This window comes from Calypte anna, chromosome 1, assembly GCF_003957555.1.
Source record: "Calypte anna isolate BGI_N300 chromosome 1, bCalAnn1_v1.p, whole genome shotgun sequence".
Classification (NCBI taxonomy): Eukaryota; Metazoa; Chordata; class Aves; order Apodiformes; family Trochilidae; genus Calypte; species Calypte anna.
The window spans coordinates 171,623,382-171,631,934 of NC_044244.1; the positions used below are offsets into that span (position 1 = coordinate 171,623,382).

The window sequence follows — 8,553 nt, forward strand, 5'->3', positions numbered from 1 at the left end:
GCTGCTGCTGCCGCCGCCGCAACGGTGTCGGCCCCGCCTCTGACCTTACATAATGCGCCCGGTCGGGCCCTGCCCGCCCTCCGTTAGGTAAGGGCCGAGGGGCGGCCGCGCCCCGATCTGCCCGCAGCCGCCATGACGGGCGGGACATCGACGGGGAGAGGGGTGCGAGGGCGGGAACGGAGTGTTGGGGAGGGGAGTGCTGCCTCCTTCCTCTTTCTTCCTCCCGCCTCAGGGGCTGGGGGGATGGAATTTCTTTTCTCTTTTAGTTTTCCTCACTTATTCAGTAGGCAGCGAGGGCAGGGAGGTGTTCTTTGTGGGACTGTGCCCAGTGCATGGGCCCCCAGTGTAAGGACATGGAGCGGTTTCAGCGAAGCTGGAAGAGGGCCCCGAAGATGATGAGAGGGCTGGAGCAGCCCTGCTGTGAACACAGACTGAGAGTTGGGGCTGTTCAGCCCGAAAAAGAGAAGGCTCTGAGGAGACCTTATAGTGTCCTTCCAGTACCTGAAGGGAGCTACAGGAAAGCTGGGAGGGGACTTTTTACAAGGGCATGGAGTGACAGGATGAGGGGGGATGGCTTCAAGCTAAAAGAGGGTAGATTTAGGTTACACATTAGGAAGAATTTTTTTGCATGAGGTGAGACGCTGGCACAGGTTGCCCAGAGAAGTTGTGGCTGCCCCCTCCCTGTCAGTGTTCAAGGCCAGATTGGATGGGGCTCTGAGCAACCTGGTCTGGTGGGAGGTGTCCTTGCCCATGCAGAGGGGTTGGAACTGGGTGATCTTTAAGGTCCCTTTCAACCCAAACCATTCTATGGTTTCAGCTGCCTGATCCAAGTGCTTCTAGGCAGCCATGGATTTTTCTGAGTTCTGCAGTTAGCCCCTGTGGCACAGGAGACTGAAATGCAAATGTTTCCCAGGCCACCTGCCTGGGACAGATCCTGCTGACAAACCAAAATGGGGCTGGGAGTGGGGAGCCATGTTTTGGAAATAGGGAGCACTTCTACAGGACCTGGGACTGCGTCCTATGTTCTGGAACGCTTTCGAAGATTTGCTTGTGCAGAAACATAAACAACTGTGTTGTGCCATGCCAAGCAGTATTTTATGTAACAACCCATGAAATTCCCATCTCCTGGTAATGGGATAAAGTCAACCAGTAGGGTACACAAGTGGCCATTGCAGTAGGGGAAATGAAAACTGAAACGTGTTTCCAGTTTCTCTGGTATGTGCACTGGAGCTATGAAGCCCAAGAGAATCACTTGGAGATGTACATCTGGACAGCCCATGTCAGCCATGAGGAAGTTCTTATTATAAATCGTTTGTAACATTTAAGGGGCTATGCCTTTACAAAGTTAATTGTGCAAGTAAGATAAACCCATTCATTCTATGTGGTATGCAGGGCCACAATCAGAGAAGCTGCTTTGAGAATCCTATCTTAAGTTTTCAAGAGCGTAAATTACTTGATTTCAATAGCAGAGTTAGGGCATGGATGGGAATATTCTGTCTTTTTTGACCCTATGTTATAGCCTAATACTTTTTTTTTCTAACTTTCATCACTCTGGCAAAGGCCTCATACTAAAGTCTTCCACTTTTTCAGCATCTTGTGTGACTATTAGGCTCACACCAAAGGTATTACCCACCCTGAAGTGAGGGTGGGAATTCTGCACTGTCTACTTGTACTGAGTAGTGTGTGTGAAACACAAGTTTTCAGAGGGCAAAAAGACAGATTTTCATAGCAATAGGCTCTTCCCTCCGGCGAGCATCAAGCTAAGTGTCATACCTTTGTATACCTGAATTTTTTTATTCTTTTTAAAACAACTGAATTCATTTAAACCCAGCGGCCCGAGTTGGTTTTAACTGATTTTGTTCTTGGACATGGCCAGGAGGTTTTGACTGAAGTGTCCTTAAACAATTTGCCTTGATTCTGATACTCAAAATGGAGACTGCTGGCTTAGAAAGGAATAGCTTGGCAATAGTGTGAGTGGCAGAACATTATTTCATATTATGGGAAATGAATGGCAGCCCGAGCTACAAATGCATACTATGATGTCTGTAACTATATAATTGTGATCTATAAGAGTCTTGTGATCACCACCTACAACCAGTTCACAACCAAAACTGTAAAGCTTAGACTGCTATAATGATGTTAGATAATCACACTTGCTGTGAACAAGGCAGATGTTGTGTACAGGCTGAGATAATGTCCTCTGTTCCTGTTCTGAATCCCTTGACCTGCCAGTCTTTCAGCTTCTCCCTTTTTCTCACAGTCTGCCTGGTTACTCTCTTTAAAGCCCAGCTCAGGGAAAACACGCAGCAGGGGAACACTAGAGAATTATGTGGGCATGGCTGCTGTTTTGAGTATCCAGACAGAAAGCTGCAGTGCTGTCCCACATTTTTATAGTAGTTGGAAAATGTCTCACCTTAAACTCTGTAACCCACGGGGCATCTCAGTGTGCTGTAAGGAGAACCATAATGTTCCAAGGTGGCTTAGCCTACAGAATTATCTGAGTTCTTTACAGAGAATGTGGTTTCAGTTTGAAAAGCATTAGCAACCCCCCAAAAAAACCCAAAAGCCCTGTGGAAGTTTCTGTGAGTAAATAGAAAAAGCCAGGTTCTGCTTTATTCCCTTGTGATTTCCTTGTTTACCCTGTTTATTTCTTAAGCACTCCGAGTATGGCATAGTACAGGCAAAACTGAATGATGGCTTTGATGTGTTTTATTTGTAGTTTTAAGTCTTTGTTCTTACAGATTGAGAGATACAACCCTGCAGCCCGCTGACCTCTGAAAGCAAACGGGGAGTTTGCAGAAACACAGGATTCCTTGCAGGCTAAATCATTTGGCCTGTTATCAGCAAGATGCTGGATGGTGAAGCCCTGAGGTACTAACCAATGTGAGTATGCATGGCAGAAGCTGCCCATGAGTCAAACACAAAAATACATTATGACAGCCAGACAATGGGAGCAGCTCATAATATTTTGGTGTTTAAGGAGTAATGGGCAATTACAGCATATTACTCATAGTAACATGAGAGGAGATAAAGTTGTTAGGAAGACATTTTTATGTAGGGCTGGGAAGCAGTGTCACCCTGGTGCACACAACAGTCTCTGAGAATATTACCTAAATACTGTGGCACTGCTACTATGATGCTGTCCATACCCTTCTAAGAAATGCCATTTTCAGGAGATTCTGTAAATTATGAGAAATGGTGCCCTTGCTGAAGTGCAACATTCCCTGAGCACGTTCAGCTGAGAAATTTCTCCTTAGAAACGTTTGCTTTTTCCATAGTGAGGGCCCAAGCTTGTACCCAGAAAGGAATCCTCACAGCACAGTGTTGACATTGTTGTGCATGAATATTTCAGCCATGAAATCTCTGTCTGAACAGCTTCACATCAGAAGCAAGCCATGCACACTCTCCTAATGCCTAGATGTTTCTGCTACCTCATTTCAGCCCCTATGATGTTTTTGTTTTGTGTTATTCAGGAGGCTGTAGAGATTGTATGGGTGCTCTCTGCTAATCCAGCCATCACAGTCATGAGGCAGCATGTGTTATGTGCAGGAGAAAGGTAAGACATAGTTTTGCTAAGAGTCAGCTGGTACCAATGAAGAGTGTGCCTCACAGCACTCTCACAGGCAAAGTTTCTGCTCACAGCAAGAGTTTTGGCTGCATGTTGCATTTTGTGCTGAATTCCAGTTTGATATACCTAGTTAGCTGGATTAGAATCCATTCTGGGGCTTTGGAAATTTGGAAACTTACAGCTTTTTGGTTTTTTTCATGATTGCTACTAGCTTAGCATTAAGTTCCAATAGGACACTGCTCCAACTATGAGGGAATTTTTAAGCAAGAATTTCTTCTCATGGACTGGCAGCCAACATCTCAGATAGATAACACAACCTGATGCATATGTAACCTGGCTTCCCCACTGGAAGTGAGGGGATCAGGAGAGTCACAAGCCTGCTGAGCTCCTGTAATTTCCTCCATTTGAGCACAGAGCAAAATGGCTTCACCCTAGCAAAGCACAATGCAGTGTTTAATCCTGGGTTAATACCTAACTTGGTATTAACACTGGGTTAATACCCAACACCCTCTGAGAACTATAACACTTGAGGTATATCTACACTGTTGAATAACTCATAGCATATTCCCAGGTCCCGAGCCTCTTGTTGCATATACTAGGCAAACAGTTGTTGATGCCCACTGTCTTTAAGTATTAAATAGATAACTTTACCCAAAACAAGCTCAAACATTGTCAGGGTGTGTATTTTGCTCAAGGAGTAATTAATTCCCAAGCACAATGGGTAACACTGCATACTTTGGCCTGGCACTGGTGATCCCACTTTCAGGTGTCTGCATAATCCAGTATAGAAATAGCAGGCATCCATGAATGCAGATAATCTTCAGGGTAAACATAAATTCTGGACTGCTGTGACTGTGAGTCTCCAGATACTTGGATTTTTCATGTAGTAATGAGTTGAGAATCTTGGCATTTTCTTAAAACAAAAGAGCTGGTGAAAAATACCTCTCTGGCTCCCAGCTGTAGTAATATGAAAAACACACCTTAGATTTGATCCATCTTTGTGCCTGTCAAAGAGAAGGGTGTTTTAAGCAGTTTTAATTGCCTCCCAACACAAAAGAAAAGTTGGAAATACTGATTGTTGTTAAGGGCTTTGTGTTTCAGTATGTTTCATATTTTCTTCCCAGGGGACAGAACTAAAAGCAATTATATATTATACAAGAAATGTAAAAGCAGATTCAAGGCCATCTTGCCAATCTCTTTTTTGTTTTGTTTTTTGTTTGTTTGTGGGTTTTTTTGTTTTGGTTTGGTATTTTTTGGAGGGGGGGAGGCTAGAATATCTGTCTGAACAACTGGCTCCTTTACTTGCTTTCTACTAGAGATCTGGCAAGCTATTGTGCATTCTCTCCTTTCCTTGCAGCTACCAATTTTCTAATTAAGTTTCTGTGCCTGCCCTCATTAAATCAATCAGAATGTCACCACTGATTGTAATGGGAACAGGAGCAGGCTTTAAGGGCCCATTTTACAGAAAATCTCACCATCTTTAATTGGGGCCAGATTTTCAAAGGAAGTGGCAGCCATGTGGAAGCCACTGTGGCAGTGGGAGCTACTCCCAGCCCTGCATTTGCCATGCTGGCCTCAGCTGTGGATGCAGAACACTTGGCAACTCCAGCTTTAGAAACTAGTGCTGCTCCAGTGTGTGTAATACCAATTAAGAGCTGTCAGCAGCTTGGGGAGAGGCAGTCAGCACTCTTTCTTTTGCCTCTCTGAAGCAGAGGGTTTGGTGAGTGGTCTAAAAGGAAAACACCCAGGCCCTGAGGTCTCAGGGATATGTCTGAAGTGCCTTATGCTATTAGCAGGGTCAGAGAAGCAAAAGCTGCTCATCCTGAACACAGGGAGGGGTCAGAGTTCTGGTGTGTGTAGTGTTTTTTATGAACAGTAGGAGGGATTTTTGTTGTGTGCTCTTACACCCAAGTCATTGGTAAGTTTGCCAGCCACTGTCATCAGCAGTTTTGTTTCCAGTGAACAGTCAGGCTCTCCCCAGATCAAATAGCTTTTTTGTTCTCGAGAAACAAATGTGGCAGTAGGCACCAGCTCAGCTTCAAGTGCTCCCTTTTACTCAGGGGCAAGTAAAAGGAATCTCTTACTTTGCTCTATCAAAAGCTAAGGCTTGTTCCATCAGCTTTTGAGGGCCCTGGTCTCTGAGAGCCTGTGGGGCTTTCCAGGGACAGGCACGTCCTTGCAGGAAGGGGGACTGCTGAGTGTCCTCCCTGAGTGAATAGCATTGACTGGGAACAGCAGCTAAACCTGCTGCTAACCTAGTGCATCTATATATCTAATAGTTTCTGCATGTTTTAATATGTAACTTTTTAAAATAATAATTTGATTTTAATCTTTAAATAAATATTTTTTAATCAATAAATCACCAATTTTATGATTCCTATTACTGAAAATTATCTTGGTGTCCTTACAGTAAGCAACATACAGACATGCATACATGTCTGCTGCTGGGCTGTGACAGTAATACAGTTATCTCTAATAATATTTTCTGCAGCTACCCTTTCCACTTCTCATTACTCTTCTGGTGGATCTCACTGTTTTTACTGCCAGCTCATGGACAGAGGTGCTCAGGAGCATATTAAGTCAGGTCAGTTCTGCTGTACACTCTTCATTTCTCTTATTTTTCTTATTCTTCCTCAAAACTTGTAGCTCATCTGGGTTGAATATTTCAGCCCAGTTGTTACCACCAAGCTGCAGTTTTTATCTTGGATCTAGTAGTATGTATCCAGCAAGATGTATTTACAAGCAGAGCAATAGACACACCTCAGCTTATATGGTTGACAAACATGGTGTGCAAAGTTTAAAGGAATGGACTGAAGTGTGGTGCCCATCAGCAGTGGTAACAGAAACCAAAGAGATGTGTGAAACTTACCCATGTAAAGCTATGGAGCCAAACCCTGCCCTGCAGATAACCGCCAGACTTATTTATTAGAAGTCTTATTTAACCTGTTGTTTGACAAATTATTAAAAAATAAAATAATTTAAAATAATGAAGCAACTTTTCTCATCTCTTCTGAAAATAACTAGAATTTATCACAGAATCACAAACTGGTTTGGGTTGGAAAGCAGCCTACATATCATCAGGTTTCAACCCCTCTGCCATGGACAAGGACATCTCTCACTAGACCAGGTTGCTCCAAGCTCCATCCAACCTGGCCTTAAACACTTCCAGGGAAGGGGCAGCCACAGCTTCTCTGGGCAACCTGTGCCAGTGTCTCACCACCCTCACAGCAAATAATTTCTTCCTAATATCCAGTCTAAATCTACCTTCTTTCAGTTTCAAAATGTTCCCCCTCATCCTATCACTCCGTGCCCTTGTAAAAAGTCCCTCTCCAGCTTTCCTGTAGCCCCTTCAGGTACTGGAAGGTGCTCTTGGGTCTCCTTGGAGCCTTCTCTTTGCCAGACTGAAAAACCCCAACTCTCTCAGCCTCTCCAGAGCAGAGGTGCTCCAGCTCTCTGACCATCTTCATGGCCTGAAATACTATGAAATAGTAATGTGAAATCCATGCAGAAGTAGTATAGCAATATGAAGAGCAGCATCTTTTTATAATAAATGCTTAGTTTAGCCTCATTATCAAGATGAAAAGAGCACATAGGGTGCAGCTTGTGAATAAGCCTACATAGGGGCTTTTTTTCTCCACTGTATGCACCCTGTGTACTCTTTTCATCTTGACACCAAAAAAGTATTTTTTTCCAAAGGACTGAAAATCAAGTCTGTAAGATATGCAGGTACCTAAATCACACAGAAATAATTTTTTGTTGTTGTTAAAAAAAAAGCTTTCATGCATGTTGGTCTACGGGCTTACGTTTCACTTCTCTGGGCACTTCTCACTTTTGAGCTGTTGCACTGCATTTATTATATGTACGTGTCTACAGTCTGTATGTGCATGCAGAAATGTCTTTCTATCTTTATATTGTTACGTTTCTCTAGTACCCACAACTAGCAGTGAGCAGGTTATCTAATCCACTGAAATACTGTACATTTTTTTCCTTTAAAAGCTAGAAATAAGCATTTGTTTCTAAAGAAGGGGGGTGATTTAACTGGAATTGTTACAGCTTATTTCCTGCATTGTAGTCAACACATTTCTGAGTTCCTAATAACTTGTTTAAGGGTATATTTTCTCCAGTTTCCAGAAGCCATTTATATTACTGTGTTTAAAAAAAAAAAAAAAAAAAAAGAACATTTCAAGCTATGCTGCTGGTGGGTCAGGAACTCAGTAAGTCACTGTAACACAGTTGTATTTAATCATATGCCCAAACCCAGATGTCTTTGCTCCACACCTGAATGATTCCAGCCTCCTGAAAGAGGCAGTAGCAGTGAAAGTGCAGAAGGAATACTCTTATCTGAATACAGAATTGATGGCTCCAACAGTTTTGGAGATGTTGATGTTCACACCATAGGTTATTGATGTACACAAGTAAAGGTAAATCCTATCAATTCATAACTTCCCTCTCCCAGTCCTAAGAAAGCTTTATGTGTACTTTATATACCTTTGAAATATTTCACAAATGCCTTATGCTTCATTAATAACTCCTCTGTCATTCTGTGTTTATTCCATCCAGGTACTGAGCACAGCAATGTGATTTGACAGCACTTTCCCAAGATGTCAGTGAGTGCACTGGATTCTCATATCTAAAGCCTCCTTGGTAGTCTATAGAGAATCAGTCAGTCTTAGCCTGCCATGAGTGAGACATGGGCCTCAGGCTTGCTGGAATTTGATAAATTATTGCACATCTGCTGGAGCTGCTGTAACTAAGCTCACACAGGCAGGCAGAAAATGCAAGCAGCAAGACTTAGCTTGCATCTCTTCTCTTTCAGGCTGAACTAAAATCACCTCGTATCTGCTCAGATAGGAGTGAACACATCATCACTTGCTGCAAGGTCACTGGATGCACAGACACATGGGAGTTAATTCACACTTAATCAGGAATATGAGCCCTGGATTCTTTGTGATCAAGGATGATTCTAGCAGCATTTTGCAAGGACA

At 43.2% G+C, this 8,553-nt stretch overlaps 1 long non-coding RNA gene across 3 annotated transcripts; it reads left to right on the forward strand.

Moving 5' to 3' along the window:
* The first annotated feature begins 7 nt into the window (after window positions 1-7).
* LOC115599020 lies at window positions 8-8,249 on the forward strand. 3 transcript variants are annotated; one of them, XR_003988083.1, is made up of 7 exons: window positions 8-87; window positions 1,208-1,314; window positions 2,742-2,883; window positions 3,474-3,556; window positions 6,060-6,152; window positions 7,830-7,989; window positions 8,129-8,249. It is a non-coding gene; the product is annotated as an uncharacterized LOC115599020 (long non-coding RNA). The 3 variants fall into 3 exon arrangements; XR_003988084.1 differs by lacking the exon at window positions 6,060-6,152 and having other exon boundaries at window positions 8,129-8,246; XR_003988085.1 differs by lacking the exons at window positions 6,060-6,152; window positions 7,830-7,989 and having other exon boundaries at window positions 8,129-8,172.
* Window positions 8,250-8,553: the final 304 nt, after the last annotated feature.